General features: G+C 41.6%; 1 protein-coding gene across 1 annotated transcript in view; it reads left to right on the forward strand.

Annotated features, from left to right (window-relative positions):
• The first annotated feature begins 10,544 nt into the window (after window positions 1-10,544).
• The window catches only part of gcgra (glucagon receptor a), a 35,129-nt gene continuing 24,398 nt past the window's right edge, over window positions 10,545-21,275 (forward strand). The window contains exon 1 of the mRNA XM_020094170.2: window positions 10,545-10,896. The gene's annotated coding sequence lies outside the window, so the exon portion shown is untranslated. The remainder of the gene's footprint in view (window positions 10,897-21,275) is intronic.

Raw genomic sequence — 21,275 nt, forward strand, 5'->3', positions numbered from 1 at the left:
TATATCCAGGAATCAAACGAATGAGACAAAACGTGCAAAACGTATGAAACGTTATCTTGGAAAAATCTATGTCAATATAACATCATTAGGATTAAAGCAAGAAAACAATCTGTTTATATAAAAAAAGCACGACATATTCTGGGCTGCTTCAATGGTTCATATAATTGTAGCAGAGTTGAGTCACGTCTTACATAAACACGTAATGCTTTGCCCCCCCCCCCCCCCCTTTTCTCTGTCTCAGATATTCTCATGTTATAGCAGGAGGCAGTATCAGCCAGGGTGACACATTATCACATACAATCCTTCAGGGGGTCAAGATGCCAAAACCGAAATATGCCAAAATAAAAATCATAATATGAGCCGTTACTGACTCTGTGCAGAAACCACCCGCACACACTGGACCGCCAGATAGTGATTATAACCCAGCTGGTGTAGCCAGAAGCAGAGTATTGTTTTCACCAGTGTGTGTGTTTGTCTGTGTGTGTGTCTGTGTGTGTGTGTGTGTGTGTGTGTGTGTGTGTGTGTGTGTGTGTGTGTGTGTGTGTGTGTGTGTGTCTCTGTGTGTGTTAGCGTGGGTGTTTGAATGGATTTTCACCAAACTTGGTGGGATGGTTGTCCAGATGATTCACTTTTGGAGCTGATAAGTCAAAGTTCAAGTCAAGAATAATTTGGTTTTTAAAAACACATTTTCCAAAATATCTATTCAAATAATATTGTTAGAGAGATAATCTAAATCTTATCTCGATAAGAAAAGTATTCCCCATCGTGTGAAGTCACATGATAATTGACGTCATGAGGAAGTCACATAGAATCCAGAAAATGGTGCCATGCTTAAAACATTTTAGAAATGTTTTCATCCTGTAGGACAATAGGCACAACCTAAAGTCTACAGAGATCAAAAAATAATTTATGATCATATGGTAAGAATGATATCATCATGACATCACTGTGAAGTCAGAAAATTACATCACACAGTCCTCACCAGACCCGGTCGTGTGGAACAGGTCTGCTTTCTGTCCTTCTGTCAAAACTAAACATGGAGAAGCAGTGTTCAGCTTCCGTGCTTCACATTTGTGGAACAAGGTGTCGTATAAATGATATCTTGATAACGCCATTTTGAAATTGCATCATGCAACATAGAAGCAGCTCGTGCATCCATCACACTTCCAATGCTTTTTAATAAATGTTTCAATCTGTTGAGTTTTGCAAATGTGCTTTTATATCTGCGGGGGGTTAAAAAAGAACCAACATGTTGAGTCATGTCAAAAGATGAAGTCCTTTGTAAAACATACTGTATGTATACATTAGCATGGCCGTCCACATTACGGCTCTGTCAGACATCTGTGAAATAGATAAATAGATGCAGGTAACGTCCCTGCAGCAAACCCACTCATCCACTCCTACACAAATACACACAATTCTTGTACCTGTTGTTGTACACATGCCATTAGTGTTGAAGTGCCACCTATATATTAGATCAAAATCAGACTGTAGATTGCTATTGAAGCGAACAGTTCATGTGTGGAGCTGTATCCTTTGTTGTCCTGTTGTTAATTTGTATCGTATGTCAACAAGTGCCAACAAATATGTTATTTTCCATTCTGTCAGAAGTATTGAATGAAAATTATCTCATATGCACGAGATACAAACACAAGACAATGTTGCACAATACTTCTTTGTGCTTCTGGCCTTTTCTGTCATTTCTCTGTAACGGTTGTGCAGAGACGGAATTGGCTGTGGCAGCAACCTACGTGCGTCATGGCAGTCGGGAGGAGGAGAGCAAGAATTGGAAACAGGACTGAAACTTCTCTGTGAAAGCACACACCCTGCAGAAAATGTCATCAATCAAAAAAACCTCAATGTCTCAGACAGGTGAAAGTAGAGAGGTGAGGCAGAAAGAGAATGGGGCAGAGAAAGAGTATAAATTATAAAATGGTGGCCCTGAGAGGTCAACACAACACAATTTAAAAAAAACATGTGCAAAAGAAAAAACACATGCAAATAGAGAAAACATCTCCCTACTACTTCTGACTGACTGTCTGTATGTGGAACACATATCCTGCAAACAATTAATCTAACTGACTTTACACTTGACATGTGTATTGCCCGAGAAAGTGCAGTGCAGAGTCTTGTGCGATTTGGAAACACGATATGTTCAATATTAATAATATTGAGTGAAAAAGTGACCAGTGCTCTGTCGCACTCAGTGTATGTGTGTGTGTGTGTGTGTGTGTGTGTGTGTGTGTGTGTGTCTTAATTCCGTTCCTGAATGCTTCACATCGTCTTCTTTCCAAATGAAACAGCATCATGGTTATTGTACAGTATGGCTGCAACAGATTACCTCAGTATCAGTGCAGCAGCCGATTAAACTTCTTAAGTCAAGTTCACAACTAACTTCATGCTCTGTGCTCCAAAGATGTTTGTTTGGGGTGAGCGGCCGAGCTGAGCTGATTCCTTTTAATAATATTTTGAGGTGGGCATAAACAGTCAGAACTAACTGAATGGCCCTCAGCCAAAATAGGAAGAGTGGGCATCCTACCAACTTTCCACCCATTACTACAATTATGTCACTCTAAATAAGCAGTAATCACCATAATTATGGCCCCTTGGTGTCAGGGTGGCTAACCAACAAATAAACAACCCGGAGTTTCAGGCAGTAGTCGTGTCCTAATGGAGTTAATTACTGAACCAAAAACAGAATGCGATTAAGCCTTTTTCTTATTCAGTTTTCTAAACGGGGAACCGAGATGGGATGAGCTGCTGAAATTGACTCATAATAATGGCTGTGGCTGATTTATGTCAGAGTGACGTGGACAAGCTCAAGGGACAGACAGATCTATTTTAAGATGATTTACAGCTTTGTGAAGACAGTACCACTCAGCCGCCTTGAAGAATTCAAAAATGACGGAAATAAAACAGTTCTTGAAAAGTGGAGCTGTCCATTGATCTGTCATCTACACCTCTTATCCTTTTGAGGGTCACATGGTGAGCTGGAGCCGGTCATTGCTGACAGGAGGTGAGAGGTGGGGCACACTGTGGACAGGTCGTATCTCAGGGCCAATTCACACTGACTTTCACATAAATGGTGAATTTAGAGTAACCAGTTCATATAAACCCAATCTGCTTGTCTTTGGACCGTGGGAGGGAAGCTGAGGGAAAGACACAGGGGAACATGCAAACTCCAAACAGAAAGACTCCAGCCACAGTGTTCAGACACACCGACATCACATGCAGCAGTTACACAATATTGAGAAATCACAGCTATGCAGCATCAAACTCCACTGATCCTGGTTTTATTTTACATTGCATGTGTTGTATCTTATTTGTCACCATTCATTTTCTGTAGAGGGCAGTGTTAGTCAGTTCCTAATGTAATCAATTATCTATATCCTCTATTTCAATTTGTTTGTGTCTGCTCTTTCCACTTTTCACACATAATTACACTCTTGGTTTAATCTCATTTACAAGGGTGCCTGTTGAGTCAAGCACTGGCTCAGTCAAGCTGAGCTGTGTTAGGGTGATGGGGAATTTAAGGTCAATTGCTACTTAGAATAACAAATTAATATTCATTATTGATGTCAACACAGCGGTTATGGAATCATTTTGCTGCTTTAAACTGTCAGTGAATGCAATTTGGAGCACGAATTAGACACAAGTAACGCTGACAGAGAATTTTAAACGCTAATCAAGAGTTTGGTTGTTTTGATTTTGCTGTGACGACAGGAATTTCAGTTGCTGTTTGCAACTGTTTGCAGAAATCTTTTATCATCTAAGCAGCACAACAGGGTGGTTACCTCCCAGGAAAAACAACGTCCTCATCCACCCGAGAGTCTCATTAATCACATATCCAGTTTTGCAAACAGGCAGAAAATAGTGTGAAATTGCTGACATGAGATATATTTTGAATAATACGCTTTTTTGTCTTTCTGTCTCTTCCTCACTCTATGCTGAATTTGGTTCCAAGACTAGGGGTCGGGACCCCCTGGACGAGACACTGAGAGTGGGATAAAAACATTTATTTAGAAACCCCAAAAATAATAGCAGTCTGTTGTCCTTGTCTGCACATGACCCCTATAGTGATAAGCAAATTAGCAACAGCATCACTGCACATTGTAATTACTCTTGCAAACTAGCTCAAATAAATATTCTTTTTGAAGCACAATAAGAAGCACAAAGCAGCAACCTTGGAGCTTGTATGAGCATCAATATGAACCATGTATTGTACAAACCAGGCATGAATACAACAATATTAGATACATCTCGAAGGAACATATCAAAAGATAGCAAGTGTGTTTTTAAATTATTCCTGTCTGTTAATATTTTATATTTCTAAAAATACAAAACTCCCTGGTGTTTTGCTAAATTATTTGTTAGGGCAGATATTTACTTCGCAGCTTGTGAACTGTGAAATGTATTGGGAGGACTGAATAATTTAATCCTGGGTTCTTTCTGAATAGAAAACTTAACTCATCCTCTTATGATGTGAGAATGAATGTTAACCTCTGTAACAGTTACAAGCCTCTGAAGAGCCATATTTCACTTTGCAGAATTAAAAAGATTTTTTAAAAACCAACGTCTGAGTCATGTACTGCTGTTTTAAAACTCCCATGTTCCTGTTCAAATGCTGCTAGTGGAAACTTTTTGGATGAATTTCGAGAGGGGAAATCTGGCCGGGCTCCTCTTTTATGTGCAGTTGGAGACTAATAAACCACTTAACCACCATTCACATCTTTGAGAAGAGATTTTATTTTGGATTTTCCATCACATTGCCTCAGCAGTTCATGGGGGGGGGCGTATACAGAAATATATCATGTAAACCCTGAGGGAGTTGGAACGGCTTTAAGTGGACAAGGGGTGGGGGGGTTAAAAGACTGTGCCTTTGTTGGTCAGTAGTTGTGTGAACAGGGAGATAACGCCATTCGTCAAATGGCTATTTTTACATTCAGGGACATGGTCCAACTCGGTGACATGGGCTGCAGGGCTCTATTGTACCTCTGCAGTCCACAGGAATAAACACCTGCCGCTGTTCTCAGAATAATTATACACAATGTTTGAGCCGACCTGTCGCAGAGCGACCATCTGTGCTCTCCATCCAGAGAGGAAAAAAAAGGTTTTTAGCATCCATGTGTAGGTCAGTAAAGGTTTATCCCAGAAGGACACTCTGCAATACTCCGAATCCTTGTCAAGCTGAAAACATCTCTGCAACATCCCTAGAGAAGACGGTTGCTTCAAAAGTTGAAGTTTTCTCAGTCTGCTTTCAATTTCAGTTTTTTACTTTTTTCTTTTGGTCTCCTTTTGTGTCTTTTGGAAGTGGGCGGGTCTCAGTCATAAAGAGGTGATGCCATGTACAAGCATGCACCAATAAGATCTTAGCAACATTTGATAAATGTTGTGAAGACAGCTGCAGGGTTGTATGCTTGTTGCATGAGTGTTTTTTCTGAAATTTGTGTCCTCAAGATATATTGTTGAAAATTATGATTATGTTCAAACTTCCAAAAAAGCCTTTGAGTAAGGCTGTTACATTTGATACATGACTGTTAATGCCAGTAAAATGTATATATTATACATGAGTGATTAATATGTTTTTTTAAACCATATTCTTTTAAATCACCACTATCAAGCTCAAGGTGATATTTATAATTGTATTTCTATGGCAGTTTATATTTTGGTCAGAGAAACTTTCACAAAGTAGTATTGATATAACAAGACTCATTTGAACCCCTTGGCAGCAGTGGTTAACAACATATAATATTTAATATAATACATATTGCGTTGTACACATTACAATTGAATCATATTGATTGATATTGTAGTTCACTGTAAACTAAAAAATGTCGTCATACATGCTTACTACTAAATCACATTTCTGCAATTACATAATGCTCATATAATAAATGATGAATACAAGTGTGGCATGCTGTATGTGCAATCATGTGACAGGCCGCTGCAAGTTTGAAGGATATTACCGAATAACGAGGATCCACACCTCTATCATGTTTAACACCTCTCCAGTTGCCATGAACCCAGGCTACACTCAGCGACGCTCGTGTGGTTTCACCAGTTGACGTCTGATAAGAAGTGCCGCCCATTCCCCTCTCTGCAGTGGCCTCCCCGGGGAGGATCATGGTCAGGCTGGCTGGCTGTCAGAGGGATCAGGGTGAGAACAGAGTTGATAGCCTTTCAACATGACCGTACATCAGGCCGTCCCCAAACACCATGCCATTACCGCTGATGGACATCTGGCTGAAGAGCACTTGTGCACACGGAAATGCTTGAATGGAAACATCCACAGATTGGCTGTTCGAGTCGCCTGGTTCGAGTCGCCTGGTTTGGGGATGTATGTGTGTTGTTCCATTACGTGTTGCTCAGCAACTGACTTGTCTTACCTCATTCCATTACAGCAGCTCAAGCCCTTCATCATGGAGACAGTGTTTTCAAAGTCAAAGTGCTGAAAAAAGTGTTAGTGCATTTCTCTCATCAAGTCATTTACAGACAGTTAGAAAGAAAAGAATGTGAACTCACAGGTTCAATTTATAACTTGACCATAAAGTGATGTTCAGATTTTATGACTTGTGGATTCATGGTGAAAATTTCACATGGCCCTGAATGACACTTCCTCTATTAAAACCCTCAATTAATTGAATGGAAGATAATGGTGTAAATCATGAGCAAGTGAAGCGTGAAACATCTATAGGGTTGTGACCTACATATAACGCATGTACTGTAATTGTCTTTAAATGAGCTGGAATGTAAACCCAGAAGTTTCTGGCCAATCACAAGTATATTAGGGACAAAAACAGGCCTTTACATCCAAAGCCTCTAATCTGGTTCCAAACTATGAAAGACTTTTTGTGTGCCACAGCGCACTGATCTCATTGTCTGCCATTGAAAACATGATGCAGCCAAATGCTGCTTGAATGGCCAGACTCAAAGAGCGTGACCAGACTCCAAACAAGCTTGTCTCCAAGGACCCGAGGGCCCACAGGCTGGACCGCAGCTGACCCAAACACACAGCACACAGCAACGTCCTGCCCTCACCCCACTGCCAGCCTGATTGTGAGGCCCTTTTCATCTGCTGGTCTGAGAAGAGGTTTATGTCTCCAGCAGCAGTGTGGCCACTGACTACATTTACATAATGTGTTTATTATGATGTAATCAAATACCTTGGAAAGGATAGGAGAGTAATTTTTACTTTACCATATATATATAGCACAGACTCTATATAAAGATGGACAACGTGTCTCCAAAATACCCAGAATACTGCCATCTTTGGCATTGGAGTCAAAATCTGCACATATGAGGGACTGAACCGCTGGACCGAGTGTTGTGCTCGGAAAAATTACCTCTTAAACATAAATCATTGCCATCAAATTTTTGACTTTTTTGTTTGGTCCACGTCCCATTCACTAACATGGCGGAGGTGGGCTTTATAATCTATTCTGCCTCCAGGGGGAAATCAAGATGCTTTGGCTTTAATTTTGGGGAGCAATCATGTCGTCCATCTTTATATACGTAGTTAGGAGGGTCAGGACTGTGATAGACACTCACAGTTGATGGGTTGCATGAAAGCATAGAGCTGCCAGCTCCAATACCAGAAATCATTAGAAGTATAAATCATATGTACCATATTACATTTTGTATTAAAGCTAATCTCTACTGAAATATTGACTTTGCAGCTTGTGGCAGATTTGTTCGCTGCAATGAAGACGATATATTGGACACAGAAAATGTAGGGATAGAAACCTGTGGAGAAACAGATACAGTGAGTTAGATACTGAGTTTATCTTTGTATTCATCAAAAGACATATGTTAATACTGAAATGTTATATGTGTTTTATTATCCAACTATTCTACTGTGTGTCTCACTGTGGGTATTGGTCCCCTGGCTCCCTCTGTTGGATGGTCTGGCGACTGCTGTTCCCACCCTAACCTAGACACACACACACACACACACACACACACTCTCTCTCTCTCTCTCTCTCTCTCTCTCTCTCTCTCTCTCTCTCCCTCTCACTGTCATTTTGATAATACTAAAAACCTATTCCCAGGCAGAACACCCTTGCACATGTGAACAGATGTGATGCATTTTTAATTTTGTGTCCTGAGGGCCTATATATGAAACATGTTTTATTGCACGGTGCCGTTAAATTATAAGACATGTTTCTTTTTATAGCTTATTTGGAGCTGCTGGAAACAAAAGGCACATATGGTGATGTATCAAATGATGGTTAAGCAAGAGGTTGTTGTAATTCAGAGTGCGGATAGACACTAAATGTGCCAGTAGGCTAATTCAAATGCTATTATACATAATGTCTCCAAGGACGGGATGGGGGGAATGCACAACCGGCTCCTGATGTAACTTTTCATTACTTCCACCTGATTTAAAAGCATTTCAATATAGAGGCAGTGATTTCCGCCTGGTGGACACCAGTGTATAGCACTTTGTGCTCCAATGAGCTTGAGGCACTTCCGGCGCCACAGTCAAGTCTTATTCTTGCATATCACCTTCAACAGCAGCTGTTCGAACACATGACAGTTGGGGAAATTTAATCTGGCACTGTCCACTGCAGCTATACATGTATGGCTGTTCTTATCAGTACAGTAAGAGAGGATGTTTGACAGAAGGTGAAGGATAAAACTGAAAAATTGGTCAAAAGCAAGACTTTAATACTGATTACATTTCATGCAAAGATGAGCGGCATGGTGGTCCAGTGATTAGCGCTGTCCCCTCACAGCTAGAAGGTTCAAATTTCTGTTTGGTTCTGTCTCAAGTCTGCACAATTGTCATGTCTCCAGGTACTCCAGCTTTCTCCCACACAGACATGCGGATTCGGGTCAGGTTATTGGAGAATGCGTGAACGGTTGTTTGTGTTGGCCCTGCGCTGGTGGCATGTCCAGGGTGTACCCCGCCTCTCACCCAATGTCAGCTGGGATTGGCTCTAAGCCCCCCTCCGTGACCCTCAAAGGATAAGTGGGGTGGATGATGAATTGATTTCATGGAATGTGGTTTAACAGTCAAGATTACAAAGGAAACTCAAAAACTAAAAGTAAATCGGCTCTCAAAACAGCGATTACCTCCACCAAGGCAAAACAGTCTCATTATATTCAAACAAACTTCACTAAATTGGACACACTTAGTTCCCTTAATCCCTAAATGTTAAAAATGCCTCGATATTAAAGCAAGTTATAAAATATTCCTGGACCCATACTCATCTCTTCCACCAAATTTCATGGTAACCGGTCCGGGGGGGGGCACAAGATCAAATGATAGGTTAATAAAGTTGGACATAAATGGTAATATTTTTATAATAAATGTCAGTTTCTACATGTTTTACAAAATGTTATTCAAGGCAGAATCCTGTCTGTTGCTTTAGCCTCAGGCCTGCTGACCTTAATGACACATTCTCAAGGTCTTTGAACTCTGTTTATGGCCAAAGTTCATGTACAAAAAAGTATGTGTTTGTTTTGCAAGGAGAGACACAGTGTTTTGTTCACCACAGTAGCTTCCAGCAGCCTCCATCTCCTTCTCATTTGAGTCTCAACGGGAGGGATTTCATTCACAGCGGGACATGTGGTCAAATTCACCAAGAAACAATTTGATTGATTAGTTGGCCGAGTGTTCGAGAGATTCCCCAGACTGAGTGTTAACAGGTAGAGCTGGAACTCTGAGATATCCTCAATAATCCTGAAAACGTTGACAGTGATGCATTCAGGCGCTATAGCTCGCTCTAATCTTTTGTGACCTCATCCGTCTGATACAAATACACATTTCTCATGTGATAGATCCTCTGCTCAGAATGTGAATTCAGATTGAGTCAGCGATGAAGAAGACGTCCATTTCTTTCAGCTTGATATTTCAAAGGTGGTCTCACCAAATTCATACTCGGCAAAGAAACTTTACTCTGGCTAAATAACAGCATCAACTCTACCCATGGCCTCACCAAGGTTAAAGACACACAAGAGTTTGATGAAACGACAGCAGGAGTGGGACAAGGTTCAAGGAACCAATAAACTATTTATGAAATTGGGGTGAAGTTTGGAGACCTCAGGCGCTCTCTTCCTCTCTCTCTTTGCTTTAACCAGCTGGTGGTGTCAGCTTTTTTAAACGACAGACAAGAGATCGACAGAACCGACGAGACTATGAACAAATTGTTTTTAGAGTGATGCTGTGAGATCTGAAGCTGGCGGTGCATAGACGTGAAATAAATAGACAACCCTGAGTGCTGGAAGAGCAATAAAATATTTGAAACCATTTATATGTAAAATACTAATATAATATTATTCTTTTGGTTTTTGACAATTAATGGAGCATTAAAACTTGGAACATTGAGTGTCATGGAATTATTATATTATTGCCATTATTAATAATAATAATAATAAACCCAAGTAGGAGTCAAGTCAGAATTTCAACAAAACATGATGGTGAGAAATCTGGGGAAACTTGATGCACACACACACACACACACACACACACACACACACACACACGACCTAGTCCCAGGGTTGGACCCCCACCCCCCCACCCCTCTTACGTCACACGGTAACAAGGAGCGCGAGTCAAGCAGCAGTGCGACTCGCGCTCATTCAGCCGCTGGTGCCATCCACTGTCACACAACTGGAGCTCCTGTAATTTACTTTTTTATTTGACTTCCTCTACACTAGTCTTATTATTCCTCTGTACTTTTAGAGGCAGAGACAGGGAAGTTGTTCGCTGACAGGACAGAGGAGACAGAGTTCTTGTCTCCTGGAGCTGAAGGTGCAGGCACGCGCTCATCACATTGTGAAAGTTGGAATTTACAGCGGAGGAGGAAATATCGTCCAACAGATGCGGCTCAGAAGATGAGCAGCGGTGAAGAGCAGACCGGGAGACATCAACGGAATCCAGTGCTGTCCACGGTAATTCATTTTATTTAGTTTGTCTATTTTAATATCTAGTTTAACTACTTATTCACACGTGCGTAAAATGTGCCCAATGTCAACACTCGCATGGAAAAATGAAACGTTTGAAGGTACATATTGAAATAATATATGACTTTATCGGTCACATTTATATCTTAGGACTTAACAACCTCATTCCTGAGTCACAGACACATCGAGCAGTATTGGTTACTGATGTTTTTTGCCTGTTAGAAAACGTGGTTCCATTTGTAGCAACTGCAGTTAGTGCCACTTATTGCTCGTGTTCAACCGCCGTGTTATCTAAACCAGCCTGTATCTGGAATCTGCACTTGCACTTGGTCTGCTGCCCGGTCTGCACTGGCACACACACACACACACACACAGACACACACACACACACACACAGACACTGACCGTGCGCGTCTCAGTGAATGTGAAGGTGTGTCGTGCGTAATTACAATGTTACGCAGTGTTTTAAATCCCCTCAAACTAAATTATGTTCGCTGAAGTTAACCGAAGAAGCCTCTCGGATGAGAGACGTCTCCAAACCGTAGCTGCCCTCCACTCAACTCCTCTTGCATGACTGATAATCTCCACAGACACCACTAAATATCTGCTCAACCCTGCAGACTTTTCATTGTTCATCTGGCTCAGCGTGACTCTAAATGTGTGGTGAAACCCAACTGCACAAATTCTTCAATTTCTAACATTGCAAAATCAGTTTCGGAGGCGAACAAATAAAATTAGATTCTGCTTATTGCACAAAATAGACACATGCATTCTTCAATCTCTGCACGAGCCACAGTTCTTACAGTAATGTGGCTGCTTCATGAGGGGCAAGAAAGAAACAGGCTAAAACTGAAGTGAACACAATGTATAATTGTATATGATATAATGCAACTAATACCACATGTGTGAACAATTACTTGCATAATTTTTATCAGAGATGTGAAATTGTACTTTTTTTCAATTTGTTTTGAGATTTTGTGTTGCTGCATCATATCCTGTTTCTCCTGCACTTCGTTGCACTCAGCTTTTACAAAAAAACATATTCAAGCTGATAAAAAACCTTTTAAAGCTGCCGCAAATGAACCTGTGCTTATTTAATTATTAGAAGAATGTGTCTAATCATGTACTGGGCAGAATAAACACACTAGCGCTTCTTTGTTTCTACTTTAACTCAGAATACATAAGAATTTAATTGTTGGGGGAGTTAATTGTGCAGGAGTGATTTTGATCCTAATTAGATCCACTTGGGCAGCGTCACGCGAGTGAGAGAACAACATGTGGGCCCTCGGTCCCTTGTGCATCCTGTATTGTGTCTAATAAGTGAGCCTACATTCATGTAAACACCCCTCACACATAACTAAACAAACATATTCATTATTATGTCCACGGCACATCTGTTGCGGTGATGCAGGAGCTGCACACTGTGCATACAGGTGCACTTAATGATTTTGTAATTCCTAGTTGTATGTTGTCGTAAGTGGTCATTTGAAAACATTAGCAGGCAACACAGGTGCTTCAATGCATACCAAACCCACATTAGCGCAGTCCTGAGATGCATTAAGTCTTAATCTTCAGCTTTCTGAGTGCTGCTACAATTGTCAGGGTGAAACGTCCGTGCTTGCGAGGTCCATTATGTATGTGGCTGGAAATTCTGAATGATGAGCACGGGGTTATGGGGGGATTGCACTTGCTAAAGGGTTGCTTATATATTTGACCCGTGTGTGCATGCATGCAGTACGCTGTGCAGTCTAAAGTAGCTCGGCAGCTGCAGGACTCGGACTGTGATCTGCCTTGAGGGGCAGAGACTGGAAGCAGTGAGTGCTTTCTGATCTCCCGTGAGTGCTGTATGTCAGCACTGTTCGACAGAATGTTCAGCTCCATGCAGCATCTTGAGGTCTGAAAAAGAACTGCTTCTCCGCTCTTTCACGGCTTTATCAGAGTTGGATAAGGAATACATCATAAGACCTTGTGTGACTAAGGATGGCCTCCTATTCACATTACTCCCATATCCTTCATCTCTCTCAGTATAACTGTGTGGCTTAAGCCAAACAACATCAGTATCACGCTATGTGGTCTGCTGTTCGCCTCTGAGGCTGAAGCGTCCTTATGTGGTAAGAAATCCGGCGCTTTGCTATTCTTGTTGCTCCACAAAAACAAACCAATAGATTTTTTCTTTAAAGATGGTCACCTTTAATATTATAACGCCATTTACAGTCAAGTCATGCTGTGTCGTGGACTTGTGCTTCGTCAGGGTGTCAGCTGTAAGTCACAGAGTTGGTTACAGCTGATGTACAGTATATTCACATCCTACCTGATCATCTGTTTTCATTGGTCTTTTCATTCAGACATGACAACACATTTCAGGACTAGTAAATAACTCAAAGAAGAAGAATGGCACATAAGAAACAATAACAGAATTTTTTGTAAAACCCCTCAATTCTATTTCTACCTTTTTTAAGAAAAGAACGTTTTACAACTCATTAAGTATGAACATTATCACAGTGGTGGGAGAGTTAGAACTTCCTAAACCTCCACCAGGTTTATTCTTGTTTAATTATGTACCTTAAACAGGAGCTCATTTATGAACCAGGGTGCGAGTGAACATTGTCTTTATCACGTAGCTACTGCAAAATAATTAGTAAAAGAGGGCAAAGAGAATTTAAGACCCTCCCCTGCTGTCCTGAAAAAAGTCAGAATTACCTTCAGCTAAAAAATAAACCTTCCTCCTTCCTCTTACTTCGTGGTGTTCAAGTTACTTTCACATTGTATTCTGCTTCAGGTAAAAAATGCTGTTATGTCTGCAACACTCTTTTACTTTTCTCCTTATTCCCAAACATTTGTTTGCCTCGTATTGACTTGGACTTGGAGCCGAGCGCTGGAGACTCAGGCTGCAGAGTGAAGAGTTACGTCTGCCTGTAAACATTCTGTGCCTGTGGTCACTGTGGCTGCTGGAGAAACACGATGAAGACGAATAAATCAAAGTTGGGGAGGAAACGTGACAGAGAACGACCGACTCTCTTGACTCAAGTTTACTGTACAATGTCACAGTTGATGGCTGCTGTTAGATGTAATATGACGTATCTGACACCAAAGTGCTTCACGACACACTGTCAAGTGTTTAATGCTTGAAAATGCATTTGTGTGTAGTCTCGCACAGACAGATCTATCTCAGCTGTGTCAGCACTGGGGAATGATGTGGCTGCACCCATAAGGGGAAGAAAACACTTTTGTGGCTTGTTTTTATTTCTTCAAACCAATCCCAGTCGTCTTGTGCGGCTCGAAGCCAAGAATGCAGCGATGGTGCTGCTGCAAGACAGACGCTGTTCAGACCTGATATCTCAGCTGAGTGATCTCATCACAAGTGGTCAGCTCTGAGCGCAGGTGTGAACAAGCCCAAGATGCATTGAGCATGCATTTGTGATCCGATCACTCAGATCACATTCAAAGATGGTCCCTCTCCTGCTCTATCTCTCTCTCACACGCACACACACGCACACACATGCACACACACGCACACACACACACACACACACACACACTCACACAGATACACACACACACACACACACACACACACACACAAGACCCATCTGTAGAGCCAGATTGGCTAAAACAACATAATTAGATCTTTGCAAACAGAAATGATGCATGTGTTTATTTAGATACAGCACCGCCAAGTGTGACCTGATCACAAGTGTTTGTTGGAGATGCATGTGGAGATGCAGTCGTACCCAGAGCTGTCCACTTGTTATCGGGTCCAGATCGAATGGGGTCATAGAGTCGGGTAGGAATTTGTTTTGATTGAACATTTGCACATGGGGAAAAAAATCCGCAAAAAAAGCTACAAGCACATTACAATGGTATAAGACTGTCAACCATGTGATTGTATAATCTTCAGCAGAATGCCTCCTTTCCAGCACGCATGTTGCAGCTCATAATTTGTTGTTGCTGAGTCGGACACTTCGTTTGGATGATGCATATCACAACCGACATGCTGCAGGACTGAGGTTAAAGAGAGGCCAGCAAAAGAAACTCTTACACATTTAGAAAGAAGGAGGACATCCTCACATATATCTGTATCTTGTGGTTTCCCGACTGTGAGCCATCTGAAGAGATGAGAGCGAGAAGAGAGAAATAGAAGTTTTGCAAATTCGTTGCTGCGCTCCCTTTATCTTTTCTGTGGTTTTAGTGCCGAGAATCAACCTGAGAATAGAAACATCTAGATAGAATCTACCTAAAGTGCAGGGCGACTGCAGGCAGAGTGAGCATGCAAACAAAATAAAGAGAACTAAAGAGAGACGGATGATAGGGAGATCCTCAGCTGGGTGATGGCCTGTGGCTGTGTGCGGACGACAGGTGTGAGAAGAAGCGTAGGTGTCAGCAGCCATCGAGTGACCACGAATGTCCTGTGCAGCTCCGCAGGCTCCGGTTCAAGTGAACCCCCACAATGGATCCAGGGAGGCTAAGAATAGCTTCAACTACAAAGAGCTGTCACTCTGGATTGTAACAGAGCGGGCGATAAGAGTCTGTCTGGAAACTGCCGCAGGGCTCCACTTAGACCTGTGTGCCATTCAACTCATAGCACCGATTCCAAACACTAACAGACGTACACACTCCAGAAACACAATCTCCAGTGGTTAAATATTTTTTTAAGACTAGCATAAGAAAAGTAATCTGCTCAGAAATGATGCAGGTATCCACTAGCGAGTCTCACAGTGTGTCCTATCTCAGGTCAGTTTGTGTGAAGAGGAGCAGTAGGAGGCATCGCTCCCTTGAGAAAATCAGATCGACAGCAGCCAAGGATCTTTGCTTGTCATCTGGGCAATTAAACAAATGTGATGTTCCACCCAGGGCCGTCATTTTATGCAAAACCAATATGCTTCAAATAAAAACCTTTTTTTCCACTTTCTTCAACACTCAGGGCATTTTTCTAGTTTGTGGATGTCTTGATAAATACAATCAAACATGTGTAAAGTGCTAATATCTACGAACAGGTAAAGTGGCCAATCAGCACTGGTGAAGGAATCTGCTCCAGTGACAAATAAATCAGACCATTTCCTTTTTCTTTAAAAATTCTATTATAAGAAATTGACAATCTTCATTGTTCTGGCTTGGAGGAGTTATATGTGTCCCGCTGAGAGCAGTTCATCTTTACCCTTGTTTCACACAAAGAAGAAGAATTTAATTTCATCTTTCTTCTGCTGTCCACAACACTCTAGGATCACTATACTCTCTTTCTTTCTGTCCTTATACACACCGACATACTGTGTATACAAAAACTCTCTGTTTATATAAACCATTGAATGGGAAGGATCCGACCCAATGCCTTCCTGTTGGCGGCAGGAAACATCTACGGCTTATTGAATAGACATCGACTCCCATGTTGCTTTGAGCCACGGTGTGATGGGTGATTTTGTTCTCCGACTTAAACCGATAAGTTGAGAGTTTATTAAATCTTCCCAAGTGCAGCCAACAGTGTGCCAGTAGAAAGCAACTGTCACTTCCTTTAATGACATCTTGAACCTCCTCGGAACGAGCTCTTTACCTCGGGAGGAAAATTGAATCAGTCATTGTGTGTTGTTTTTTCTTTAAGAGCCTTAAATAGACACACTTGCTATAGCAACAGAAAAAATGGCCGGTGAAAAAGCGGCACCACTTTTTTGAGGGCTGATCGTCACACATCGCCGCTTTTCATTTAGTTTTTGTTTTGTCTGAATTTCGTTCGGTGGCCGGTGTTCCTCATGTAGGCCGCGGCGCAGAGCAGATGGCGCTCGTGTTTCTTGTTCATGCTTAACGTGTTTACTGGAAACAATTTCTCCCCTCCTCTGCTCTTCTGAGCGGCATCCTGATGAGGCTCTCGGGGTCTCTGAGTAGCATCTGTTGCCTTTTCCGCTGCGCCCGCCGCTCGATACCACAACCAGAATCAGATATGAAGTGCAGCACATTCCATCACTTACTGAAGTTTGGGCGGCTGCCAACATCTTACCTTCCTGTCCCTGTGAACAAATCCAGACAATGTTTTGATGTTGCCTTCTCTGCAGCGCGGAAAAACGGTCCAATTAATCAATGCGACCTGCCGGAGAAGTTTGCTCGATGTGGACAGGCTGAATTGTTTCTGCAGCGTGGGTCAAACGGGATCAGCCCTTTAGCTGCTGTCAACAAAAGAAGCTGAAACATGTTTTTGTGAATTCAATTTATGTATATTTGTGTTCTTGTAATTGTGTGTCTTGCCACAGGCAGAAAATGTTGCGTCATTCCCTTTTTCCACTTTCACACACACACACTGAACCTATTTTCCAAAACCGATTACAATGTAGTAAATAAAGCAAAACCAGAGATGCATTTCTCTGCAGAGAACCAACACATCATTTCATTCTTCACTGGCTAAGAGCTCTGCTATTTCACCCTCACAACACGACGGCTCACTACATTCTCTTTGGTTATAATCCACACACTGAAATGCTTCGATTATATCCGTCCTGTCTTCGCTCAGTTATTTCAACAAAGTGCTGCAAGTAATAATTTGAGGATAAGAGTGTCCAAGTGTGTGAATGAGGTTCAGAGGAGAACATCTGATTGTTGGAGACAATGATGCTCAGGGAAGTAGAGAGATTAGTTTTTCCATTATTTCAAATGGATACCTGCTCGCTGTTCATGCTGGAGTCATTGATAATGACACATCCTGAGTGCTTGTTACAGAAGAGCTGTTACAGAGAATGTGATTCTGCAGAAGGTTATTTTTAACTTTAATAATAAGTTCCCCTCCACATTGGGAGTGGCGTTCGGAGAGTGCATACCTATCTCTCCATTTTAGAAAAAGTGAAAAACAATTCTTGGATCCGCCTTTTTATCCGGATCCACTCCAAAAGAAAAATGGGCCCTTGGGTCACGCTGCACCCCAATGCGAGATTTCATGGTCATTGGTTCTGTACTTTTTGAGTTATTCTGCTGACTGACAAAGAAATGGGAAATTGGCTTTGGTAATAATGTGGCTGAATTTGCCGTAAAAAAGTCCATTGGTATCAAACGAGACATTGACCTCAAACCATGTCAGCTGCAATTTCATTTCTCTCCCTGTTTCCTGACTCTCTTCACTATGTCCCTTTCCACCAGTCAAAAAAACCCAGGGACATCTGGCTTTTGTCTGCAATGGCAATGGACACGATCAGTATTCACTCCTAGGTTAAATGACTCTGCAGTAGACGCAGGTTTTTATCAGCTCCAATCGGCAGTGATGGAAAATTGACACCTGGGTGAACACACTGATTTGGCAAGAGGGAGAGTACCTCAGTTGTTGGTGCGTTGGTGTAACAAATTAGAGAGGCTAACTCATCTACTGGCAATGGGAAAGGCCTTATTTGAGCAGATTTACCAGTAGTATAACCGGAAGTATTTTTGGTCTAAAAGAGGTATATCACTATTGTTTTGCAGTTTTTTTTTTGTGCAGATTTTTCAAAGTTACAGATTAAGTTTTAAATGAAAAAAATGAAGCCTCAGATATTAACCTGATATTAACCAGTCGGAGGGCTCGCTCCCATATGTTCATACTTCCCACTCACAGTTTGTGTTGATCGACTGAGATATGCAGCTGTAATCAGGAGGTCCTGACTGGAATGAAATGCGAAGTCTCTGATAACTCATGCTGGCCTGAGAGAAGTCAGTGGGTTGTGGTAATGGAAACACATCACTTGCGCTGTCTTGTGCTCCAAGATGAATCACACGATCCGGCTCAGTGTGGCTTATATGATTACTCTATAATGATCAGCCTACACGCCGCAGCGATGGCCAAACGGGGCCGCGGCACGTGCCCGATCGAGGGGTCTCTACCGGTCAAATTGCGGATCAAAGCTTTGTGAAAGGTGTCGACGGGGCTCATGCACGGCTCACATCTCATTCAGTGTGTGTGTGTGTGTGTGTCAGTCCTTCGGGAAGTAAATTCCTTTTCAATGTGCACAGAGACATTTCCACGCAAGGTGCAGACCGGAGCAAAAAAGATTTATCGCGGGAGAATCGATACCAGCAGAGGTGCTTCAAAGCTTTTTAAAGGATAAAAGAACACAACAAGGTTTTGCTTTTCTCTGAACTGCGTTGTAAACCCTGGAGGAGGTAACAGTATTGAGCCATTTTATGTTTGTTCAGAGCCACATCGGCGAGGCACTATAAATACTCCCCCTCCTCCCCCGTAATGTGGGTGGGTCGAGGGTCAAGTGTTGCTTCTTTTGCTCCCCAACACAGCCTATTATCACAGTACAGAGCACAAACAACAGTTGGTTTATCTCAGCGACTGCTCAACTGGAAACTCTCTCAGCCTTGCCTTTTCCATGGCCTTTGGGTCGCACACTGTCAATTCGAAATCTTTTCTCCAGCCGCAAATAAATGATCTGTGAATTCTGGCCCATCGCTCATTTCGGAGTCTTGAGGACAGAAAGTTGTGTCCTGCAACTTTATGTCTGAAATCCTCCATCAAGTATATAACAGAATAATCATATAAAGCTATAGATGAGGATAGAAACCCCAGATGATAATGACGTGTACAACATAACTTAAAAAGCTCAAAATGCCTCTGAAATGCTAAATGAAGCGCCTTGTTTTCATGATATTGTAATTTTCACAGAAAAATAGCCATTAGCCACTGATTCATTTAACCACATACAGATTTTATGTCCCCAGGCGACTTTATGTTATTGTGTTTCCAAATGAAAGAATGTGGAAAAAATCAAATCACTGTAGTGTATTGTAAACAAGGTCTTCGTGTTAGGAGCGCAGCTCAGAGAAAAGCTCTGGTTGTAGAACGTGATAAGAAAAACGGGGAGAAAAAAACAGTAAACAGATAGTTTGTTCTCCAGATGGTATTTACAAAATAGCAGATTTCTGTATTATTGACAAATTAACTGAAAAAACATGATAAATTCTTGGAAATAAAACATAAGAGCTCACATCCTCAACACCCCAAAAAATCTGTGAAACCAAACATCTCTCCCTCTGAAACGTTGCTCATGAAATTGAATGTGACATATTTTTTTTTAATCATTTTATGTTTTTTGCATCCAACAGAATTTTAGACTTTGCCAGTTGACCTCCACCAGAATACGTGCCCAGAATTCTTCTGCAAAAAATAGATAGAAACCGCGGAGGGAGTACTATAAGTGAAGTTTGATACAGATACATTTTCCCTTTCTGTAAAGTAAGTGCTGAGGCGTAATGAGCCACTGCAGCATATAAAGTAGGAGAGTATTCCTAAATACTACATATAAAATAAAGAATAATATTCACATGATACTGTTAATGAAACTTCTTTTTTGTAATTCTTCCGATCCAATTTCTTCATCTCTGGAGTTGGATGTGATTATGTGGAAAAAACTCAAATAATTATTATTCATTCATATAGCACCTTTAAAAAAGAAAAATTGAAGGCAAACAATAGAAAACATTCAAAAGCAATTTGAGGATCACACAGCATACAGCAAACAAACAAGAATGAGGTAAGAGTTAAAACAAGATCAAATCAAACATTTTAAAATGATTAAAATAGTCAGTAAGTTCAGAACTAGGAGAAAGCACACCTATAAAAATGTATCTTCAAGAGGGTCATCAATAAAATCAATTCTAAAATTCATTGAAAGCCAATGAAGAAATGCAAAAGTTGGAGTAATACGCTCTCTGTTAGCAGATTTAGTGCAGAGTCCGGCTGCCGCTGTTTGGACGAGTTGTAATTTATGCAGACTTTGTTGGCTGAGGCAGGTGAAGAGAGAGTTGCAGTAATCCACACGAGACGAAATGTAAGCACGGAAGACAATCTCCAAGTTTCTTCTGGATTAAAAACATGCTGATCTCTGCAAGTTTCCTGAGCTGCAGACAACACGAGTGGACAATTAAACGAGTAACATTTGCCTCAAAACATCCACCTCCAGTGAGTGCAGCCTTCAACACTGCTGCTGCAGAGCTGCTCACTGTTGGCGCTGTGACAGGTAAACTTTTCTGAACGACGCCTGCACTTGTTGAATTGCAGACACTGTCCGACTAATATCTTCCAGAGGAGCGTTTCAGGGCCTGGGTCACCTTTTTTCCGATGAATGGTGCCTTTCTCTTGACTTTTCAGAGGTAGCGATTGTTAGTGGGAGTTGAAAAACAACATGCCCTCTTGCGTCACCGAAGCGACTGCTGATGTCAGTGTGTTTTTGATGGGGATGGGCTGGACGTGCTGTGTACACAGCAGGAGACATTGACCTCCATCCCCGTGGAACACATACTCACAAACAGTCCCTGCTGTGGGCTGTCACAAGAACAGACCAACAAAATTTAGTTTTAGTAACTTAAACCAACCGTCAGCACAAACATTGAAAATTTCTTTAGACCTGAAATAACAA

Source organism: Paralichthys olivaceus, chromosome 5, assembly GCF_024713975.1.
Source record: "Paralichthys olivaceus isolate ysfri-2021 chromosome 5, ASM2471397v2, whole genome shotgun sequence".
Taxonomy (NCBI): Eukaryota; Metazoa; Chordata; class Actinopteri; order Pleuronectiformes; family Paralichthyidae; genus Paralichthys; species Paralichthys olivaceus.